The 14,934-nt window shown below is 38.6% G+C and overlaps 1 long non-coding RNA gene across 1 annotated transcript in view; it reads left to right on the forward strand.

Moving 5' to 3' along the window:
- Positions 1–14,934, forward strand: part of LOC140534529 (uncharacterized) — a 769,311-nt gene that overhangs the window by 311,027 nt on the left and 443,350 nt on the right. The window lies entirely within an intron of this gene.

A 14,934-nucleotide genomic window follows, 5' to 3' on the forward strand; every position in this document is an offset into this window, starting at 1 on the left:
AATACAGCGTCAGTGGCAGTTGTTAGACTTCTATTTTTTAGACTGATGGATCCATTTATAAATTGTGCAAGCATTGATAGACAGTCTCAGGTGTCATGAGTCGGATTGGGTTGACTGCAATATTTAATAAGTGAATTGTTCAAAAACAAAATTCTTCCAATTCAAGTGAGTGAATTTTAAAGAAAAATCAAAATCCTTCCAGTTAAGCAGAAATTAAAAAAAAAGTTGGTCAGTTTTTTCTTAGTGGCTAGAATGACTCATTCAGATTTCATAGTTGCTTTAAAAGTTATATCTATTCTGTATGCTTTGGCAAATACTGGAAATTTTTGCATCTGGTAGTTCGGTAATGGCAGTAGTTATCACTAGGTGGAGGCAACTCAAACATAAAGTAATTTGTAAATTACTGTTAATAGATATTGGGCAGCTAAGCGGCACAGTGGCTGAACCACTGGGATTGGAATAAGGAATACCAGAGTTCAAATCTGGCTTCAGACACTTACTAGCTGTGTGACCCAGTTTGACTCAGTTTCCTCCTCTGTAAAATGAGCTGGAGAAGAAAATGGCAAACCACTCCAATATCTCTGCCAAGAAAACCCCAAATGGGGTCACAGAGTTGAGCATAACTGAAACGGCTGAACAAAAACAAATAGATAGTAGAAACTAGGTGTCTTGAGGGTAAGAAATGTCTAGCTTTTATCTTTGTGTCATGGGTGCCTAGCCCAGTGTCTTCATGAGTACTGTTGATTGATGTGTCTTGTCTGTATGAAATCTGTCATATTCTGCCCTTGCTGTGGTGAAACTCCCCTATGTAAAAAGGCAAATAGGAGGCAGAGTAGCATAGTGGGTTGACTTTAGACCTAATTGAAATCTGTTCTCTCACTCCTTTCACTAGGAGCAAGACACTTAACTCTCAGTGCTCTGGGCAAGATTAAAACTAACTAGTCTGAGACTAAGCTATGGATATGTCTCTAATCTGCTTTGATAGAGAAAATTTAGATACTGACAAGTCCTTATGTCAGTAGCGATCATCTTGTCCACCACTTTCTAGACCCATCATGCCCCATCTCAGCCAAATCTTGTTTAACGTATTCCCCGTCCTCTTGTCTGGCAGTTGTTTCTTTAGGGAGGGGTGTAGTGTTATGCAGTGGAAAAGAATGCTATATCTGGGGTCAGAGGATTTCCCTCTGCCACCTGTGCACCTTGGGTGAGTGACTCAATCGCTCTAGGTCTCAGTTTCTTTATCCCTAAAATGAGGGAATTTGATTAAATGGCTCCCTAAACTCTTCTACCTTTAAGATCTCTGATGCTATAAATCTTTTCCACTTTCTTTTACCTTTTTAAAAATACTATATTGATCAGGACTTCCCATTTTCGATAGGAGATTTTGCCAGATGATGGGTAAATCTCTCTTTTCCACCATAGTACCCTTCTTCATGGTGTCCAGGTTTTAGTGACTTATGGATCACAGAAGCATATTACTCCATATTACTTCATACACTGTTAGACCCTTGACCTGGGTCACAATTTGAATCTTGGAGTTCATTATATAGTTATGAATAAACACATGGAAGTGAACTTGGACATTATTTAGTCTAACCTTCCCATTTTACAGATGGAGAAACTGAGGCCAGCAGAGAATAAGTCACTTTCCCAAGGTTGTCCAGATAGATTTATCTTTTTGGTGTCACAGATCCCTTTGACAGTCTAGTAGAGATGGTGGATCCTTTTTCAGAATAATATTTTAAGTGTACAAAATAAAATTCATAGGATCACAGAGGAAACTAATTCTACTGAAATAGAATTACCAAAATTTATTTTGAAAAAGCAAGTTCACAGACCCAAGGCTAAGAACCCCTTAGTTGTAACTAGAAGAGACCCTTGAGATCATTGATCTCAAGTCTTCTTTGCCTGTTAAACCACACTGCCTTCCATCCTCTTGGTAAAGTTTGGATTCCTAGTGGATACCATGCTGGACTTGGAGACCGAAAGACCTGGCTTCAAGTGCCACTTCTGTTATTAGTTATGTGACCTTGAGCAAGTCAATTAATTTCATTGACCCTCAGCTTTCTCCTCTATAAAACAAGGGAATTAGACTAGAATGGTCTCTAAGGTTTTTTCCAGCTTTAAACTGGTAAATCCCCTGGGCTCTCCCTCATGGAATCAGCCCCTAAAATCCCTTCTGGCTCTATGTGCAAAGTCCTGTGATCCTCCTACAAGGATTAGCTTGCAACTGCCCACATCAAAACTCCATTCCCATCCTGCAAATTTTTCTAACAGTAGATTTTCCTAAATTTTCCTGGTAATTCATAATTGTAATAAGTTTAGTGTCACCTAAATATCTAGATATTTTGCTGTGAATACCTTGCTCTACATAACAAAAAGAAGTTTTAATAAGGCCTGGAATTCCACTCTTTGCTTCTCTTCACTGAAAAAAGCTCATTATTCCAAGCCTGTTTTTAGTCTATAAGTGAGCTTTCCCTTTTCTTTCAACTCTTTTATCCTTAACTGATGGCAGCAGCAGACAATAGTCTAGTACAGGGGTAGGGAATCTGTGACCTAGAGGCCCATGTAACCCTCTAGGTCCTTAAGTGCAGTCCTTGGACAGAACCCAACATTGGCCACACTCAAGGACCTAGAGCGCCACATGTGGCCTTGAGACTGCCAGTTCCCCACCCCTGGTCTGGTCAGGGCAATGTGATTTAGTGAATAGTGTTGAGTCAGGGATACCTGCCTTTAAATCCTATCTCTGGCCTGTTGGACTCTGGCTAAGTCACCATCTCTGTGGGCTTCAAATAACTGCCCAGGACTTATCTCTCAACCAACAAGCACTTATTATGTTACAGGTACTAAGAATACAAAGAAAAAAATGAAATTATTCCTCTCCTCAAGGAACTTACATTGTATTGAAGAAGACAACATAGACACATACAAGTGTATATGAGATAGAGAAAAGGTATCTTTTATTGCATGTATGTGTGTAGCACTTAGGGAATCCCCAAAATATCATGAAGGTGATGAATCCTGAGCTGAACTTTCAAAGAAATGATTTTAATAGGTGGAGATGAGGAAGAAATGTATTTCAGACCTAGGAAACATAGAAGGACAGAGATGGTTGTGTATGAGGAACCACCAGAAGGCCGGTTTGCCTAGACTGGAGAATTTGTCAAAGGGAAGCATTTTTAATACGTCTAGAAGGCAGGTTGTAGCCAGGTTATGGAGGACTTTACATCCCTAACAAACAAGTTGGGTTTTGATCACAGAGGCACTAGGGAGCCATCGGAGTTGATCAAACCAGGGAGGTGACACATACTTTAGAAATATCGCTCTGACCACGGGTTATGTGGATTCAGATCCCATGTCTGCCACTATCTATGGCACTCACATTACAACTAAGACATATCTACCAAGTCATAGAGAGAATAAGGTCTCTTTCACCTCAAGTCCATGATCACATGGACCTATGCTTTATCTCAGTATGAATCTTTATGGCATCTAAATGATAATGTAGATAGAGTCAGTGAGTTCTGGGTTCAAATGATGCCTTAGATACTAGCTAGATGACCCTAAACAAGTCATTTAGCTTCTGTCTACTTCAATTTTATTGTTGTTCAGTCATTCAGGCATCTCTCCCTCTGCATGACCCTCAGAGACTATTTTCCATGGGTTTTTTTTGGCAAAGATACAGTGGTTTGCCATTTCTTTCTGCAGTCCATTTTAAAGACAAAGGACTGACCTAGATAGAGGTTAAGTAACTCTACTTCAGTTCACTCATCTGTAAAATGGGGATAGTAATAGCTGGGATAACATAAATAAAGTGTTTACAAACCATAAAGGGATATCTCAGTGCCAGTTACCTTCATCATCATTATTGTAATTGCTGTTATTTTACTCATTTGGCAATGACAACACTGAGTTCATTTTTAGCCAATGTCATCTTGTCAAAAATAGAAGAGTTGGCTGATGAATTTCTTGACATTTCGCTCTCCTGTCAAGATGCTGGACTCAGCCACTATTACACATTGTCTCGCCCACCAGCTTTTAGTTTCTACTCGGGACCAAGTTCAGCTGATTTCTCTTCCTTATGGGTTCCAGAGAAGTTTGCTTTTTTAAAAAAATATTTTAAATTTATGGAATAAACTAAGCATTTTCATAACATGGTACAATAAAAAGATGATTATACATGGAACTGCAAATCTGCTGTACACAACTTGCTGTTCTGTTCAAATTATACAATAAAATTGTCATGTAAATTTTTTTCGTCCCTCCTCCCCTCAGATGGCTGCCATTAGACACAAGTAGGTTTATATGTGTGTGTGTGTGTGTGTATGTATGTATATGTATATATGTGTGTATATAAAAAGTCTGCTTTTTTTAGAGAAGTCTCTTCTCAGATTCAGTTACTCGATAAAGCACCTGTTATTTATTTGCTCAAGCTCCAAGTTAGACTATAGGTAAACCAAAATTATTATGAGCATTTAGCTTGTGTAGCTACATGAGGGAGCCAGGGGAATGCCTAGGGCCCTACCTGGAAACTCATTTGCATTTTTGCCCCCTGTGACTTATGAGAAAGAGTTGGAGACTCTTAGAAAGAACCTGAGCTCAGATGCTAAGAAAGAAGGACAGATGATATGCAACGCTCTCCCAGTAAGAATCTTTAGGAAACACGAGGAAATGCCCTTTGCTAAGCGGCATCATTGGTGATTCTGTTTGTGTAAGACAGAGCACAAGAGAATGAAGAAGTTAGGGGACAGACTCAGTGGGATGTCCTTTCCAACACAGTGCCTGGCATGTGTAGGTGCTGAATAAAGTCTGGTTAGTCAATTGGTTGATTGATAACATGGAGGGCTCTGAACTTCTTGAAAGAACTAGGCAGTGTAGAGGCTGCCGCTAGAGTTTAGCCAAAGTGATGCTAAGAAAGTGAAACAATATTGACTCACTGAAAAGAGAATTGGGGAACTAGATCTCTGAGTAGGTGAGAAGTATTGGGAACTTTGGGTAGCTAGGAGATATATGGATAGAGGACTGGACCTAGAGTCAGGAAGACTCATTTTCATGAGTTCAAATCTGGCTTCAGAAACTTGCTAGTTGTGTTTCCCTGCACAAGTCACTTACCTCTGTTTGCCTTAGTTTACTCCTTTGGAAAATGAGCTGGAGAGGGAAATGGCAAATAATTTCAGTATCTCTACTGAGAAAACCCCAAATTGGGTCACTAAGAATTGGATGGGACTGAAAACAACTCAACACACCATAAAACAAAAATGTAAGGGACTTAGCAAAAGTGACAGGGACGTGCAGATACTAGGAGTCCTTGTTAACCGCAGCTGTCCTCTGATGGGAGCAAATGGTACAGACTGGGAAGAACATTGAATGGTAGAAACAAAACTGGTTTGGGAGTCATACTTAGTTCAAATCTTGCTTCTGTTACTTATTATCTGTTTGTCCTGGGGCAAGTTAATCTCCAGGAGCAACTGTAAAATGATGGGGTTACACTCCTAAGCCTGTCTTTTCCAGCACTGGATCCATGCTCTCAGTGTAATATTCAGCAAGCCACTTTACCTCTCAAAGTCTATTTCCTCATTTATAAAATGAGAGAAATTAGACTAGATGATTTCTACAGTCCCTTCCACCTCTAGATCCAAGGTCCTATAACCTCCCAACTCATAATTAATTAGGTTGGGGAGACTTATTGTCTGGATTTCTGTAGTCCTTGTCTAAGTGTGAATTACCTAGCTTGGGTAGGCCAAATATTTACATAATATCTAAAGAGAGAGAGAGCAGATATAGATGTTCTTTTTTCATCCTCTTCATCAAAGAGTGAGAGACTTTTTGCCAGGAAATCCTTGGGCTTGGCAAGCAGAAAAAAACTCTAGGTTGAGTTTTAAGTGAGTTATAGGGATTCTAATCTAGTTCCTGGTATTCGAATTCCAAAGAAAAGAGACTATGTAGATTTGTATAAGTAAAGGGGTTAAAACTAGTTATCACAGTTTAAATAAAAAGCAACCTTGTAATATATTTAAAACTTTGGGCAATGCCTGTATCTTTTTTTTTATGAACTCTCATCTTATGTTCATTTTCATTTTCATTGAATATTACAATATTGAAGTTTCTCTAAAGTACTGCAGCTCAGAATTATGTTCCATCAATATTACGTTAAGTTTTTGTCATGCCTGTCACCTGAATGAACATCTTGAATATTTTGCAAATGCAGCTGGAATTTTTCATTATCCTTGAATGATGGATAGCTGCATTGTTCCAGTAACAAAAAAAAGTTACATAATTTAAGTGAGGAAAGTTAAGACTCAAAAGCAAGGCACCATTCCATGTTCATGGACCACCATGATGCTTTTCCTTCCTCAAAAACCAAGCATCAAAAACTGGTGTATTTTTTGGCATCAAAGTCTGATTATAGCTGCTGTTGACAACAGGGAAGGATAATTAGAAAATGAATGAACCAAGCAATCTGCTTATACTCTGAATAAAATGGGTATCAGGATAGGAAAGTGTAGACTAATTAGTATGGAGATTTGAACATGTTATCAGGTACCCCTAGGCCCTAAGGGCTTTGCTGATGCAGAGAACCCCAGAATTAAACATTACTTTCCACTAAAATGTAAACTGTGTGAGCCAATATCATCTCACTTTTGTTTTTGAATACTCACTACCTGGCACAGGACTGGACACATGTTAGATGCATAACAAATATTGATTGTTTAAACAAATAAATAGCCTTGACAATAGAAATTGAAAGTATAAAGTGGACCCTCATTAATGTGTTTGCTAATTGTTCTTCCCAGTTATGGGAGGTAGCTGGCAACTGGAATTTAACCATGATATATTCATTGTAAATAGAGATATTATTCGATTTTCATCATTATCACTCCTAGTGTTTACATGGCATTTTAAAAAGTATAGAAAACAATTTGTATATTCTATGTCATTTCAATGTCACAATAACCCCAGCAGGTAAGTTTTTTTATTATCTCTATTTTACAAATAAGGAAACTGAGACTGAGAGATCGAGTGACTTGCCCAGGGTTACAGAGCTGGTAAGTGTTTGAGGTAACATTAGAACTCAAGTCCTCTTGAGCTCATGTTGAATGCTCTATCTACTGTGGCACTGAGCTGCCCCATAGCAATAGAAAGACATGTAATAGTGAATAGAAGGCCAGAAGACCTGGATTATGTCTCACCTCATGTACTGGTTGTGTGACCTTAGACAAGTCGCTCAGTTCTGGATGATTGTCTTTGCTGCCAACCTACATTGGTATGGGGAATGTCCTCTTCTAGGAGATCTCTGTACTGCTGAAATCACAGAAATGCATGGCTAAGAGCCAAGAAGGCCTAGGACAGCATCTGAAGCAGATTAAGATGCCATTAGGAAATATTTAATAAAACAAATAAAAATACAGTGGAACATACATGATGTTAATAGGTGGTTTTCTAAGTTAACATGTGGCCCTCAGGGATCCTTGGAAGCAGTTTAGTGGTCCTGGTTTTGATCTGATTTGGAGCTGTCCAGTTTTTCTCATAGCATTTATGTTTATGTCCTTCTTCATGAAAGGGTTTACTCACTTGAGTATATCATCCACTGACAGCATAGTCTATTTTCTTTTCTGTTCTTCTGTTTAAAAAAAATATCTTTGGGAATTTAAACTATTTGTTCTGTAATCTGGATTTTCTGACCTGATAACCTGGTATTCCTTCTTAGAATGAGAATACTCCTATTGCTGGGATCTAGAATTTAATGTCTCGTGTGTGTGTGTGTGTGTGTGTGTGTGTGTGTGTGTATACACACACACACATATATGTAGATATACATAATGTATATCTACATATGTATATATATATATATATATATACATATATTTGAATTCTGGTCAGAGTATATGATGGAATGGATTATTAAATGAGTGAAAAAAGACCTTGTCAACTTCACTGATGGGGTTTTATTTTTTGGCTTTTATGGAATATTTGTTTATTTTTTCTTTCTATTGTGAAGATTATTTTTAAGGGCAGTGTCTGGCAAACCTTTCAGTCTTTGCAATTTTCAGTTCTCTAAACATGTTCTTTGGAAGTTCTGTTTTTCCAAGGCTTCCTTCCATCAGAAAACCCACGAGGTTCATGTTGCCTGACACTGTGGGCATCATGTGTCCAAGTAGTTTTTGTCACTACTGAGTGTTGTTTTCCCCCTGAACATTTTCTCGCTTAAGTCTTTCACAAAGTAGCTAAAATCCGTCACCCAAATTGAAAACATGGTGTGCATAAACCATTTTCAGAGAATGACCCACTTTTGCCCTAAGGAAGAGAAAACTGAAGATGTGAAAAAATGTATCCACTTAACTTGATGTTTCCAATGTCCTAACATCTGTACAGACAAGGCGAGAAAGGAATATATAGCATGTTTGGCAGGGACTGTTAGACAGTTGAGCAAATAATGGAGTCTTCCTTCTTTGGAGCTAATTAAGATGGGGCTCAAGAATCCAATAAACATTTATTAAATGCTTACTGTATATAAGGCATATTTCCTTCCTCAGAAATCAAATGAGAAAGCCTTTGTAATTAAAGCCAAATGCTAGCTACTGTTAACATTGAGGGAGAATAATTAGAAACTGAAGGAACATAGTGGTCTTGCTTATACTGTGAAAGATATGAATATCTTTTGGAAGGGCTAGGTGGGATGCCCCGGGGAGGGAATTTGAGTAGCCAGGGGAACAGAGATAGAAAGTGGACCTACAATTTCATTGCTGTAGGAAATCCCTGATGAGCACACTCTCCCTCCACCATTCCTTCCTTGGCATGCTGTCCAAAGTGATCTTTCGTAAGTGCAGATCTGACCATGTAGCTCACTTGTGATCCATAAACTTCAAGGGCTCCCTATTGCCTCTAGAGCAAAATATAATTCACCTCTTTGTTTTTTAAAATTTGTGACAACTTGTCACCTTTCTACCTTTCCAGTTCTATCCTACACTCGTCTTCCACATGGTATGATCCAGCCAAACTGGCCTTTGCTTTTCTTCATACAGTATGTTCCATCAATTTAAATTCTAATGAGAGAAAGCCAATATATGTAATAAAGAAGAAAAAAGGAAGGGGACACATGCATCATGGCGTGAGTTTAAATTGGTCAGGAATTGATGCAGAGATGTAGTTCCTAGAAAAAGAAGGTGGAATCTCAACTCTCCCTGTATACAAATATATGTGATATGTATGTTTAGGGTTACATGCCTGGAGTTACAGGGTCATAGATGAAGAGCTAGAAAGGACCTCAGAAGCCACTTATTTCAACCTCCTCATTTTACAGATAAGGAAACCGAAGGCCAAGGCGGTTAAGCACCTTGTCCGTGGTCATGTCAGGTAAAAAGTTGTAAGAATCAGTACTAGAACTCAGGTCAGCAAGTTAACAAGTGTTTACTGAGTACTGACTGAATGACAGGGATTGTGCAAAGAATTGAAATATAAAGAAATAAACATTGCCTCTGCTCACAACCGGACCCAGGGTTCTTCTTATTGTACCATCTGTAATATTCTGTATTGTACACAGAGTGAATCCTGAATGTATATGTACATGTTACATGTACCTGTAGATTGTATAGTGACACCCCCAAACATTATCTATAAATGTATGTGAATTTTGTTTATGTGTGTGCAAGAAGGTACATGCACACATATGTATAGCGTGCATATGCTGTATATTTGGACGTGTACCAATGTCAGCATGTGCACTGTATATATGTGTATATACTTATAAGCATATGTGCGTGTGTTTGTATATATATGTATTACACATATATGCATGTGCATTTGTATGTGTATGCACATGTAATACATGTATAAATACATATACACAAATACCATCTATTATAAGTATATATACATGCATGTATGTGTATGTTTATTTGTGTGTGTGTGTGTATGTATGTATGTATGTATGTATGTATGTGTGATGACCAAGCATGGTTATTCTGAGTTACGGAAATTGTATACTAGTAAGACTACCTGTTTGTTATTGTCTCCCGTTAAGCCTGCAGAAAACATAACAAGAGGATGTTTTTAACTTCTATCATTTAAACAGAGTTAGTGGGGCTGACTGTGGATATATAAATCACAAATTGTGTTCAGTTTTCTGCAGCTGAAATAACTAAGCAGTTTCCAGCCTGTTTTGGACCATGAACTTTCCTCTTGGCCACATTGTCATATGTTCCTGTGCATGTTTATGATTAAGCCTGTCCTGGACTTTGGATGTCTTGATTTCCATATGCTGAGGTCACATGGTCCATTATCTTGTAACTCAACTCAGTGCTCATTGTTAGAAATATGGGATGAATGACACCGAGCCAACATGGGATTCACACTGGCCACAATGGCCTGGCCATTTGCTTCTTAAAGAGTTGCATAGTAACACCCCCAAATACTATCACCCTTCATACTTAAAAATAATAATAAAGAAGTAACAAAGGCCTTGGTTACCATTCCATGGTGCCTGTTCTCCATGTCAGGCATTGGATTGAGGGGGCAGGCAGCATCTGGGTGAGGAACAACAAATCAATTTGGCGTGATTGATTCTGTGCCTGGCATATCCCAGGTGACTGTGTTGAGTGGAGAAGTCATCAATTTGCTCCCCCAAATGAGTTGTGTGGTTCAGCCATAAATATTTCAGAAACGGGGATGGTATCTGTTTCTTTGTTCTTGATGTTGACCATGCAGAGACCTGATGGATGGCAGGGTGTTACTGCCCAGGTTAGTAGGTGCTGGTATGGACTGAGGAGACAGCAGAAATACAGAAGAATCATTGGCCCTTGTATTTCCTTACATTCCCTCTGTCTGTCTTGCCTGCAGAGGAGAATTATATTTATTATACATTTTATAAAGCTGGTAAAACCCAAACACCTACTCCTGACCACAGGATCAGAGTATGAGAAGTTTGCAGAACAGCAGTTAGATAATCATGAAAAGAGAGTTTTTGATTCAGTCAACACTTAATAGTTTTTCAATTGTCCCAACATTCTCTTCATTACATTATAGTTTTGAAAATATATTCTGAGATGCTTCCTTATTTGATCTTCATGACCCTGTGAGATAGGAAGGATGTGTATTTTCCTATTGACTTTTAGGCGGGAGGGAACTGATACTCAGAGAAACTGAGTCAGTATCATACTTTGGGAATAGATCAGGAGGCAGATAGAATGTTGATCATTCCACAGAGGCCTAAGCAGTTGAATCATTATCCAAGGCTCCAGGTGAGCTCCGAAAGTCTCATCCCTAGAATGACCACTTCAGTCTCCACTGTATGTGACTTTTCCATGGGCACATAACTGGATAAGGGGAGTCTGGACTGGAACTCATGTCTTCTGACTCAAGTACATTGAAATCTTTCCACCTTAAAAGATTTAAATAGAGGATATTTCATCATAGAATCTTAGAGCTAGAAAGTAAAGTTCGTCAGCCTAACATAGGCAGCTAGCGTACTGGGGCTGGAGTCAGAAAGACCCGAGATAAAATGCAGCCTCATAAACCTTACAAACTGTGTGATCTTGAGTGAGTCACTTCACCTCTGCCTCAGTTTCCTCGACTGTAATATGAGATAGTAACTCCCAGGGCTGTTGTGAGAATCAAGTGAGATAATATTTGTAAAGTGCTAAAACGCTTGTTCCCTCCCCTTTCCTTAGTCTGACCCCTTTTAATTTATTATATTTTCAAACAGTTTGAAAATGAAGATCCCATAGCATTGTGTATTATTCCCCTTCCTTTTGGGAGGATTTGAGGAAGATTTGCTTAGTTACAGCTAGAAAGACTGACAAAGTCTCTGTCCCATGATTTTCTAGGTGATGGTTCAGGTAAGTCACCCAGCTGCTGCTACCCACTGGTCTTTTCCCCTTAGCCAAATGATGAATCTGCCAAGAGAGAGTGATGAGCATTCTTCTGGTTCATATGTGAATCAATGCCGTCCCCCTCCAGTGTGAAATGTCAAGTCCTGGGAAGACAGCTATTGCTGCCTAGTGAAAGAATCTTGTCGTTGCTAAAGGTCCTATGACAATGAGTTATTGTAAACTCAGCTTCCATGTATTCTGATGAATTTGTGCCATGGGCAATTACATTCTTTTTTAAGGGATAGTTTAAAGTTAAGACTGACAATGGTTTTGAGATAAAACCCAATGACTTTTCAGTTGCAGCTTAACATTAAAATGGTCACAACCGTAAGATACTTGGCATTTTAGTATTGAGCTTTTTGGGACTTTTTCTTTTTCTTTAGGAAAGCAGCCTATATTACTGATTTAGAGGAGAGGAAGATTTTCAAGTCTTGTTTATAAATTTCTGTGATTTTTTTCCCCCCCAACTTTGCAGTTATTATCCAAGTGTTAGTCGCTATGGAGGCCTTAGGGATGTAGAATCCGAAATTGTGGCCAAAATGATTTAATGCCCTTCTTAGGGGGAACAGCTCAGGGAGACTGGATTCAGAATTGGCTGACAGAGCACAGCTACCATAGAAATAGAAATTGTCTTGATGTTTGTTGACAGTTTGGTCCAGATAGCGAGGTTGGTGGGTCTTTTTTGTGCTCTAAGTTAATTGGACAGTGTTCAAGCTAGGAAATGCATTAGGGAAGGTAAACAGGGTGGAATTCATCCCCAAAAGGTTCAGTCTGGTGTGGAGAAAGATGCTACAAGCTTATTCTGATTGGCAGCCCAATATCCCACTCCCAGCAAGGTGCCCTGGTTTGGTTTTGAACAGATTATTTGAAGGAGTGCAGGGCACCTGTGTTGCCAAGAGAGCCATCATCTTTGGAGCCAAAGTCCCAATTGCATCAAGGCCACCATGCCAAAGAATCACTCATGTGAGGCCAGAGACCAGAGTCGGGGCCTCTCTCGAGAGGTCTGCCTAAAGTGTCAGAACAACTGTTGGCTTTGACTCTGTTCTGTGTTTATTTCATAAACACCAGGGCATTGCTCAGAGGAAGGCCACCATTGCTATCTCCTTGGACCAGGATGCTCTAACATTTTCCTTTCAGTATCTAGAAGAGAGGTTCTCCAATGTATTCTGTCAATCAAATGTATTGATTTTTTTGAATCCAGCTGTAACCCAGATTTCCCAGGCTTCCTTTTTCTCCTTTCATACTCTTGTCAGATAGTAAAGTATCTTTGGTTCTAGGTCAATAAGAATTCTGACCTAGGTCAATGGAAGTGGAATTGAACTGTCTAATTCTTTTATGTACGTGTGTGTATACACACACACATATTTCTTTTTTTCTTTTTAGTTTTTAACTAAACTTCATTTCCACAAAGTTTTGAATTCCAAATTTTCTCCTCATCTCTCCCCTCCCCCCACCCCATAATGCCTTGCATTCTGATTGCCCCTACCCCCAATCTGCCCTCCTTTCTATCATACCCCTCCCTTCCCTTATCCTTATCTTCTCTCTTTTCATGGAGGGCAATAATGATTTCTATACCCCTTTACCTGTATTTCTTATTTCCCAGTTGTATGCAAAAACAATTCTCAACATCGTTCCTAAACTTTGAGTTCCAATTTATCTCCCTTCCTCCTTCCCCACCCATCCCTACTGAGAAGGCATGCAGCTCAATATAGGCTATATATGTATAGTTTTGCAAAAGATTTCCATAATAGTCATGTTGTGAAAGACTAACTATTTTCCTCCATCCTATCCTGTCCCCCTCTTATTCTATTCTCTCCTTTGACTTTGTCCCTCCCCAAAAGTGTTCACTTCTAATTACTCCCTCCTCCCATTTGCCCTCACTTCTATCATCCTCACCCCACTTTTCCCTTCTCCCCTACATTCCTGTAGTATAAGATTGATTTTCTTATCAAACTGAGTGAACATGTTATTCCCTCCTTAAGCCAAATGTGGAGAGTAAGCTTCATTTTTTCCCTCTCACCTCCTCCCTTTTCTCCTCTATTGAAAAAGCTTTTTCTTGCCTCTTTTATGAGAGATAATTTGCCCCATTCCATTTTTTCCTTTCTTCTCCCGCTATATTCCTCTCTCACCCCTTAATTTTATTTTTTTAGATATCATACCTTCTTATTTAGTTCACCCTGTGCTCTCTGTCTATATGTATATGTGTGTGTGCATGTGTGCGTGTGTGTGTGTGTAATCCCTCCAACTACTCAAATATTGAAAAAAGTCTCAAGAGTTGCAAATATTATCTTTCCATGTAAGAATGTAACAGTTCGACTTTAGAAAGTCCCTTATGATTTCTCTTTCCTGTTTACCTTTTCACGCTTCTCTTGATTCTTGTGTTTGAAAGTCAAGTTTTCTATTCAGTTCTTGTCTTTTCATCAAGAATGTTTGTAAGTCCTCTATTTCATTGAATTACCATTTTTTCCTGTGAAATATTATATTCAATTTTGCTGAGTAGGTGATTCTTAGTTTTAATCCTAGTTCCTTTGGCTTCTGGAATATCATATTCCAAGCCTTTCTATCCCTTAATGCAGAAGATGCTAGATCTTGTGTTATCTTGATTGTATTTCCACAATACTCAATTGCTTCTTTCCAGTTGCTTGCAATATTTTCTCCTGGACCTGGGAACTCTGGAATTTGACTACCATATTCCTAGAAGTTTCTCTTTTTGAATCTCTTTCTGGAGGTGATCGGTAGATTCTTTCAATATTTATTTTACTCTCTGGTTCTAGGATATCAAGTCAGTTTATCTTGATAATTTCATGAAAGATTATGTCTAGACTCTTTTTTTGATCATGGCTTTCAGATAGTCTCATAATTTTCAAATTTTTCTCTCCTGGATCTATTTTCTAGGTCAGTTGTTTTTTCCAATGAGATATTTCATATTATCTTTTATTTTTTTTTATTCTTTTGGTTTTGTTTTGTAATTTCTTGGTTTCTCATGAAGTCATTAGCTTCTATCTGCTCCATTCTGGTTTTTAAAGAGCTATTTTCTTCAGTGATCTTTTGAATCTCCTTTTCCATC

The sequence above is a fragment of the Notamacropus eugenii genome, chromosome 3 (assembly GCF_028372415.1).
Source record: "Notamacropus eugenii isolate mMacEug1 chromosome 3, mMacEug1.pri_v2, whole genome shotgun sequence".
Lineage (NCBI taxonomy): Eukaryota > Metazoa > Chordata > Mammalia > Diprotodontia > Macropodidae > Notamacropus > Notamacropus eugenii.